At 39.6% G+C, this 10,014-nt stretch overlaps 1 long non-coding RNA gene across 1 annotated transcript; it reads right to left on the bottom strand.

Moving 5' to 3' along the window:
• Positions 1-524: 524 nt before the first annotated feature.
• LOC106916970 (uncharacterized) lies at positions 525-2,463 on the bottom strand. Its single transcript, XR_015762391.1, has 3 exons — positions 1,727-2,463; positions 1,112-1,226; positions 525-1,017 (listed from the first exon to the last, which is right to left on the bottom strand). It is a non-coding gene; the product is annotated as an uncharacterized LOC106916970 (long non-coding RNA).
• Between the last annotated feature and the right edge of the window lie 7,551 nt (positions 2,464-10,014).

The following is a 10,014-nucleotide window of genomic DNA, read 5'->3' as shown; positions in this document are numbered from 1 at the left end:
CACAGAAACCTAACTGAAATTAACATAACAAAATCCCATTCCCCCCCTCTGGATGATGAGTAATGGTGTGAACCAATTTGCAGTCTCAGCTGGCTTGCTCCACCCCTTCTCCACCTCTCTGCTCTCCTAAGGATTGGGGCAGCCAGCACTTAAGAAACTCAGAAACAACAAAGATTAAATCAAGCAAAACACAACAATATAAACCAGAATGTGCGCACTTATTCTAGAATACAATGTGATGTGTTGCTTTCTAAACAAAACCAGTTATTCTGTAAATTAAATCCTAAACTTAAAGAAATCCAAATATAAATGAGATAAACCTATTGCGTGTGGTGAGAGTGAATATTACCACATTTGTGTGGCTGTAACTGCAGCCATCACAGTTGCATAGGATTAAAATATATATTTCATCATTGCTTTACTCAAGGTTCTTATGCTAAGGCAAAAATCCAAAAATTGATCCTGTCTATACTGGAATAAGAGATGTTATTGGCTTCCTGAAATGAAGACATAAGTTCAATTACTTTTAACATCTTTATTATGTTTAAGTTTCACATAAACATACTAAAACATGACTACTGGTCAGAATTTAAAGTCTGGATGGGCATCTGATTCTGAAACAATCCCGTAAAATGACAGAACAATGAAGATCTGACACATCTGTCACACTCATAAGATGCCCTAAGAGTCAAGCAAACCAAATTGTCCAAAGCAAAAATAAACTTGGGATTAGATGTCACCAATAGGAGCTTACTCCACAATGAACATCTTCCAATCAGCCATAGCCTTTTATGTGTGGAAGTCTTGTCTCAGTTACGGACAGTGTTCTCAAGATATCTGTCAGCAGCACAGAGAGGAGTGGCCACACACATGCATGCTGAAAGGTGTAGTAGCTATGATGTCCTCCTTTCAGAAGATCAGGGCAGGCATGGTTCCAATGGCCAGTAGAAAGTTGGTTTCACGATCACCACAGAGCTGAAAAGTGGTTTTGTTTGATTGAAGTTGTTGGGTCATCTGCTAATTGGAGCACAGACAGAAAAACAATCACAAAACAAACCACGTTTTAGGGACTAATCAGTGTAATGATGAATAAGTATCATAAATTTCTTACCTCAAGAATGTGAAGGACAGCATCACTTGCAATTCCCAAAGTTTCTTGTAGATGGTGCAAGACATGATTGGAGACGTGTCTGGCATAGGCTTCACCATGGCAACAGTTTGGTTTACTTGAAAAATAAAACAAGTCTTATTTTAGTTAATGTGCTCAATTACAATATTACATGAATTCAAGATAGCAAGACAGTCATTTTAATTGAATCAAAATAGGACTACTTAAATTCACCAATCAAAAATAGTGTTTAAAATATCCTGGTAACAGTGTGGAATATCTAACCTAGGCTTTTAGACTCATTGCATTTAAGTTTTTAAATTACAGCACATCAAACACCCTAAAAGGTAGTGAAATACTAGGCGGAATTTCCTTTTCACCATTTCCCGCATCAGAAGCTACGAATGAGAAGCCACCTTAGCTATGTTAAAAAACGGAAGCTACCAAAACCTCGTGTAGATATTATTTTTAAGCCACAGCTATTGTGGTTAATCACTGTTCAAAGCTCATATTCACAAGAGCGGCTCTTTAACCCGCGGGTGAAAATTGGCATATCACGACATGCTAACTAGCTTCACAGTTAGCTTAGCTTAGAAAGATAGACAGCTTTAAACTTACCTCTCAGTACAGCAGCTCTAGGGTCTATACACGTAAAAAAGTCCTCCATCTTCATCCATGTCCAATCGAGATTAGAGAATTTGCCAAAAGAAAATCTTATAAAAGTACTGTAGATAATAGCTTAGTTAGGCTGTTACAACTGAATTAACCGTTAATCAGGGCAGTTAAATGATCTCTGGCGTTGCCGTTAGTGATGTGCGGATTGATACTGAAATATCGATTCTTCCGATACCAGAACTTAATTCTTTAAAATCTATTGTCAGATCCAAGGATCAATACTTTCCACACTTTAGTAATTTGAGATAATGTAGATTAACAAGAGTACGTTAGAAAGTAACTAAATTATTGAGATCTTGCCTAAATGAAACGTTGTTAATGGGAACTACTTTTTCTTCCGCCTGGTGAGTGTGTAATGTGTAAGGACGCAATGCCCAAGCGCAGCGTGCTGCTGATGCTCACTCACTCAGAAATGAACATGTTGACAGATTATAAAAGTGACATGGAGCTATTTCACCTGTCATTTTATAGTAGTTTTAATAATTAAGCAAAGATATATTTAGTAGGGCTATTATTCTACTAATTGTCTTTGTTTTTTAATTTGCAACACCATTTTCACATATTTTGTATATTTCTGCTGAATTAAAATAGCTTATAGTAAACGAGATTGTTGTCTCAATGTACTTCTGAGTTTAAAATGAGTGCATGAGAGTACATTGTGTTCTTTTTATAAAGCCAAGATATGGATTACTTTTTTTTATTTAATTAATAAACAAATTAACTGTCTTTGCAGAAAGTATGGGATCTGTATTGCCAATACCAGCTAAAATTTTACTCGGTATTGGATTGGAAAGAAAATCTGTTGTATCGAACATTACTACTACCTCACTGACATTTTGGGCGCTTTCCCATTTGGATTGTATGATGTCATAAAAAGGGTATGACATCATACCCTTTTTATGACAAACATGATGAATAAAATATTGTTCAAACTAATATTAGTCACTTATAAAGTGAGAATTTGAAATATAAACCAAAAATTAAAATATTTATCATCACATTGAGCTAATCAACGTTGTTGATTCTAATCTCATTGTGTGGAATACCAGACATTTCAAATCACACATCAATAGAAATTTCATGACATGTCAGTAAGAGGTCCCACATCTTGCATCAAGAAGATCAGATTAAGAAGGTCCATAGCAGATGGAAACATGCCAAGAATTATCTTGATATATAAACTGATATTGTCTCTGAAATTGTTGTGTTACATGACAACCGTTTAAATAATTTCCAGTACACTCTGCCAACTTATACAAGAGTACAAGTTCATGTTTCTTTTTTATTTTTCATTGACAATAGCACAAATGATTCCATTTGGACATAGTCTGTTTTAATTATCCGGAGACATTTCATTAAGCAAGTGATTTCTCGTTTTGTGCTTAAAATAAGAAAATTTTACTTATATAAAATAAGTTCTAGACTTGAAGTTTGATTGGTAAATATTGATATTCTAGATTCTAGCACATATTTACTCATAATAAGTAATATTTTCTTAATATCAAGCTTTTATATCTTACTGAGATAATTAAGTACAAAAACACTTAAAATAAGAAAAATATTCTAGCATAAACCCCTCTTGGTGAGAAAAATTATCTTGTCAGAAAGAAAACAAGAAAAATCTCCTTAATTTAAGATATTTAATCTTACTAAGATTTCACTTTTTGCAGTGTACTACAGCAGACTTGGAGAAAAGACAAAGGTCACTAGGTGACGAAGATTCTGTTCCGTTCGAAGGACAACGGACAGTTCAGCTTTGCTACTTTTCTGAAAGAGGACTTGGCTCCACCAGGACAGAGACTCTAACCAAGGACAAACGGAGTTTCCAGCTGCCAAGATCAATTACCATCGGGTGTGAGTTAACCTGCCTCCCAAAAGCCTTGCTTAGTGACACAGGATAGGGATAGTAATGAGAAAAGGTTATGATTTATTTTAATCTGAATTGATTAACTAATTGTAAATTGAGAGCTTGTCATTTACCCCTGCTAAAGCTTGCTTAATAAATTACATATTAAAATTACCAAAAGAGCTTGTGGACATTGAGATCAATCGAGTCAATTGATCATTGTGTTTGTTCATCTGATTATAGTAAAATTAACATACATGATTCTAGAGATGTGGTGGCTTCATACTTTCCTTTGGTGAGTGTTAAAATAATGACCCTGGGACTTAGATCTAAGTCACTAAATCTAATCTAGCCGGTAACAAGTGCACATTATTTTTAGGAGAAAAGCTACCGTTAACAGGAGTGGTTGTTGAAGCTACGTAGCAGTGTGGGCTACTCCGCTGACTGTTTCTCAACTGAAAAAGGTTATAACTTCTGGAATCGAAGGTAGTTAGAGGTAGACGAGTTTTCTCCGTCACCAGTTTAAATAGAATATTTCATAAACCTTTTTCAGGGTAAGACCCAGGTTTTAGGGATTTTCCGGACCTGTTAGACAGAGAACTGGACAGTACTCAGTCTGAGGAGAGTTAAGGGCGGGGCTGACTATTGCAGAATAACGAACACCTCACTTCCACCTTTCTGACTTTTCCGTCACTGCTTGGAAAGGTGTTTGTAATGATGGCCATTGTCCATTGGTTCCTGTGTGCTTGATTTTGCTTCAACAACACAATGTCACCTGGCTGTAGGTCGCGGCGCAATCTATGCCACTTGCGTCTTTATTGGAGGGTGTTGAGATATTCATTCCTCCAGCGACTCCAAAATTCATTGGCAAGTGCCTGCACTTGCTTCCACTGGCTTTTGAGCATGTCTTTTCCACAAGCAAAGAGGAAAAGATAGACGAAATTACTTTGAAGAGACCTATAGATGTCAGCAAAACTGGAACAGAAACCAACGATAAACAACCTCAACCACTGATCCAGGAAAAGAAAGTCCAGCTGCCCAAAGCAAAGTCAATATGTAATCGAAGAATCTTACTTCTTCGTGACGGCAAGTTGGAGCCAGCATTTAAAGATCACCCTAAAACACAGCCAAAATTAAAACTGAAGCCAACTCCCCCAAACAAAGGGAAACCTGAAAACCAGCATTTTACACCAGCAGCCAGGAAGGTTTGTCCCAAGGAAACTGAGCAGGAAAAAATTAGTGGGCAACCTGGCGGGAGTGTAGAAGAGAACGATAAAGCTCCCTTATTGGACATTAGAGACAAAAATATATTATGAGGTGTGGACGGACGGACGGACGGACGGTTGGTTCTAATCATGAAATAATAATGTCCGCATCAACTTTCTTTTGTTTTTCCATAACAAAAAAATGACATGGACATACTGTGGAAAAGAGAACTAAGGCTACCTCTCCTAGATTCAGTGTTTTGGACAGACAGCACCACTGTACTGAAATATCTTAATAACAAGACTTCCAGGTTCCGTGTTTTTGTGGCAAACAGAGTGTCAGAGATTCTCAGGGCTTCTGGCGTCTCCCAGTGGAGATATGTGAACACAACAAATAATCCAGCAGACCTTGCCTCGAGGGGTATGAAGGTACAGCAATTTCTACATGACACTACATGGTTATCTGGTCCTGCATTTCTTACACAGCCAGAGACGGATTGGCCTGTAAACCCAGAGAACTTACAGGAACCTCTACATGACGACCCTGAAGTCAAAGTGTCTGCTTCTGTTGGTGTTTTTCCTGCACAAGATGATGATCATCCTTTGGCTCTTTTGATTCATCGTGTTTCATCTTGGACTCGTCTTGTCAGAGTGATGGGTTGGATTTTAAGATTCAAAACATTGCTCTTGCATCACAAAAGAAACAAGACACATTTTCAGCCTGCATCTGAAACAACCCAGTCTGAAAGTGCTCATCAGAAGGGTGAGCTATGTACTGGCTTTCTCTCATTGGGAGAGATTGAGGATGCTGAGATGCAGATAATCAAGTTTTGTCAGAAGGAAAGATATTCTGAAGAAATTTCCTGTCTCCAAAAAGGAGAGAACGTCAAAAGAAGCAGTCATATATACAAGTTAAATCCTGTTCTGGTGGATGATGTGCTGCGTGTTGGAGGACGTCTCAGCAGGGCTGTCATGTCTGAAGATTCTAAACATCCTATCATTGTTGCTAAAGATCTTCATATTGCTTATCTTATTCTCCAATATATCCATAAAGAGGTGGGTCATGGTGGTAGGAACCACATACTCTCAAAGCTCCATCAGAAATATTGGATTCCTGGTGCTGGTGCACTGATTAGAAAGATCATGTCAAGGTGTGTCATCTGCAGACGGCTTCATGGAGCTGCAGGCCAGCAACAAATGGCTGACCTGCCTGAGAGCAGAGTGACACCTGAGGAACCCCCCTTTTAGTTTTGTTGGAGTGGACTACTTTGGTCCATTTGAAGTGAAGCGTGGGAGAAGTCTTGTGAAGAAATATGGAGTTATCTTCACATGTTTGGCAATCAGAGCAGTACATATTGAGGTTGCCTCATCTCTTGACACACACTCTTTCATTAACGCCTTACGATGTTTCATTGCAAGGAGAGGCCAAGTACAAGAGCGGCGGTCCGATAATGGTACCAACTTTGTGGGCGCAGAGCGCGAACTGAGACGAGCTATCGAGCAACCTGAAAGAAGCAGAGAAGGAAAACAAAATTCTGGAGAAGAAGCTTCCGAAAACCCCACTGGAGGAAGCTATAGATAGAACAAAACAAGAGTTTAAAGCAAAGGTTGACTTATCTTCAAGCGCATTAGCTTTGGAAAAAAAACAAACCAGGTCATTAAAAGAACGTTTGGCGAAAAAAGAACAAGAGATGGATAAACTCAAAGAGCAGCAGGCTGAGACCTCGAGGCTCTTAGCCTTCCAACAGCAAAGAGAGGCTCTGGCTGCGAAAAAAGCTTTAGCCCACACAGAATCTGACTGGAGAGACCTAAAGATAGAAATTAAAGCCTTAAATTATCAGATCAAGATATTAACTGAAAACAGCAAGATGGATCAATATCAACTTAAAGAAGCCACCGACAAAGTGCAAAAGGTGACGCAATTATACATGAATGAAAAAATGCAGCACGAGCTATTGAAGGAGTCCTTAAAGAGCAAAGAGGAAAAGATAGATGAAATTACTTTGAAGAGACCTATAGATGTCAGCAAAACTGGAACAGAAACCAACGATAAACAACCTCAACCACCGATCCAGGATAAGAAAGTCCAGCTGCCCAAAGCTAAGTCGATATGTAATCGAAGAATCCTACTTCTTCGTGACGGCAAGTTGGAGCCAGCATTTAAAGATCACCCTAAAACACAGCCAAAATTAAAACTGAAGCCAACTCCCCCCAAAAAAGGGAAGCCTGAAAACCAGAATTTTACACCAGCAGGCAGGAAGGTTTGTCCCAAGGAAACAGAGCAGGAAAAAATTAGTGGGCAACCTGGCGGGAGTGTAGAAGAGAACGATAAAGCTCCCTTATTGGACGTTAGAGGCAACTTGTGTATTAACATCTGGAAAAATAGAAAAACAAAATTAAGTGCACTAACAATATCTCAGAACAGCTGAAATGAAACAAAAACTTAGATCCTTGATCACTCTGAATGACTTTAGGTATCCCAAAACTACCAATAAACTGCACAAGAGCCCGCACCACAGACTTCGCAGTAAGTGTGTGCAACGGATATGCTGCCAGATACCTGGTACTTTGGCACATAACAGTCAATCGGTACTTTGGACCTGAACGTGAAGGGGGAAGAGGACCCACACAATCAATTATTAAGTGCTCAAATGGTCTACCAATAGTTGGAATAGGATACAGTGGTGCCCGGTTTAGCACTTGATTGGGTTTACCAGTAAGTTGACAGGTGTGACAAGTTTTAATATAAGAAGAAACATCTTTTTTCAGTCGTGGCCAAAAAAAATTTCTCAAAATGCAGTCGTAGGTTTTCCTAACTCCCATGTGTCCAGATTCATCATGAGACACCTGCAAAACTAAGTCACACCATTTCAAAGGCACCACAACCTGATAAACTGGCTCCCCAATAGCATTCTCACCACATGGCATCCACTTCCTTAACAATATCTTGTTTTCAATAAAGTATCCATGAGCATGATCCAGGAAAAGAAAGTCCAGCTGCCCAAAGCAAAGTCGATATGTAATCGAAGGATCCTACTTCTTCGTGACGGCAAGTTGGAGCCAGCATTTAAAGATCAGCCTAAAACACAGCCAAAATTAAAACTGAAGCCAACTCCCCCAAACAAAGGGAAACCTGAAAACCAGCATTTTACACCAGCAGCCAGGAAGGTTTGTCCCAAGGAAACTGAGCAGGAAAAAATTAGTGGGCAACCTGGCGGGAGTGTAGAAGAGAACGATAAAGCTCCCTTATTGGACATTAGAGACAAAAATATATTATGAGGTGTGGACGGACGGACGGACGGACGGTTGGTTCTAATCATGAAATAATAATGTCCGCATCAACTTTCTTTTGTTTTTCCATAACAAAAAAATGACATGGACATACTGTGGAAAAGAGAACTAAGGCTACCTCTCCTAGATTCAGTGTTTTGGACAGACAGCACCACTGTACTGAAATATCTTAATAACAAGACTTCCAGGTTCCGTGTTTTTGTGGCAAACAGAGTGTCAGAGATTCTCAGGGCTTCTGGCGTCTCCCAGTGGAGATATGTGAACACAACAAATAATCCAGCAGACCTTGCCTCGAGGGGTATGAAGGTACAGCAATTTCTACATGACACTACATGGTTATCTGGTCCTGCATTTCTTACACAGCCAGAGACGGATTGGCCTGTAAACCCAGAGAACTTACAGGAACCTCTACATGACGACCCTGAAGTCAAAGTGTCTGCTTCTGTTGGTGTTTTTCCTGCACAAGATGATGATCATCCTTTGGCTCTTTTGATTCATCGTGTTTCATCTTGGACTCGTCTTGTCAGAGTGATGGGTTGGATTTTAAGATTCAAAACATTGCTCTTGCATCACAAAAGAAACAAGACACATTTTCAGCCTGCATCTGAAACAACCCAGTCTGAAAGTGCTCATCAGAAGGGTGAGCTATGTACTGGCTTTCTCTCATTGGGAGAGATTGAGGATGCTGAGATGCAGATAATCAAGTTTTGTCAGAAGGAAAGATATTCTGAAGAAATTTCCTGTCTCCAAAAAGGAGAGAACGTCAAAAGAAGCAGTCATATATACAAGTTAAATCCTGTTCTGGTGGATGATGTGCTGCGTGTTGGAGGACGTCTCAGCAGGGCTGTCATGTCTGAAGATTCTAAACATCCTATCATTGTTGCTAAAGATCTTCATATTGCTTATCTTATTCTCCAATATATCCATAAAGAGGTGGGTCATGGTGGTAGGAACCACATACTCTCAAAGCTCCATCAGAAATATTGGATTCCTGGTGCTGGTGCACTGATTAGAAAGATCATGTCAAGGTGTGTCATCTGCAGACGGCTTCATGGAGCTGCAGGCCAGCAACAAATGGCTGACCTGCCTGAGAGCAGAGTGACACCTGAGGAACCCCCCTTTTAGTTTTGTTGGAGTGGACTACTTTGGTCCATTTGAAGTGAAGCGTGGGAGAAGTCTTGTGAAGAAATATGGAGTTATCTTCACATGTTTGGCAATCAGAGCAGTACATATTGAGGTTGCCTCATCTCTTGACACACACTCTTTCATTAACGCCTTACGATGTTTCATTGCAAGGAGAGGCCAAGTACAAGAGCGGCGGTCCGATAATGGTACCAACTTTGTGGGCGCAGAGCGCGAACTGAGACGAGCTATCGAGCAACCTGAAAGAAGCAGAGAAGGAAAACAAAATTCTGGAGAAGAAGCTTCCGAAAACCCCACTGGAGGGAGCTATAGATAGAACAAAACAAGAGTTTAAAGCAAAGGTTGACTTATCTTCAAGCGCATTAGCTTTGGAAAAAAAACAAACCAGGTCATTAAAAGAACGTTTGGCGAAAAAAGAACAAGAGATGGATAAACTCAAAGAGCAGCAGGCTGAGACCTCGAGGCTCTTAGCCTTCCAACAGCAAAGAGAGGCTCTGGCTGCGAAAAAAGCTTTAGCCCACACAGAATCTGACTGGAGAGACCTAAAGACAGAAATTAAAGCCTTAAATTATCAGATCAAGATATTAACTGAAAACAGCAAGATGGATCAATATCAACTTAAAGAAGCCACCGACAAAGTGCAAAAGGTGACGCAATTATACATGAATGAAAAAATGCAGCACGAGCTATTGAAGGAGTCCTTAAAGAGCAAAGAGGAAAAGATAGATGAAATTACTTTGAAGAGA

Source organism: Poecilia mexicana, unplaced genomic scaffold (genome assembly GCF_051168715.1).
Source record: "Poecilia mexicana isolate PSO_F unplaced genomic scaffold, ASM5116871v1 scaffold_2, whole genome shotgun sequence".
Taxonomy (NCBI): Eukaryota; Metazoa; Chordata; class Actinopteri; order Cyprinodontiformes; family Poeciliidae; genus Poecilia; species Poecilia mexicana.
This window is presented reverse-complemented; position numbering and strand designations above follow the sequence as displayed.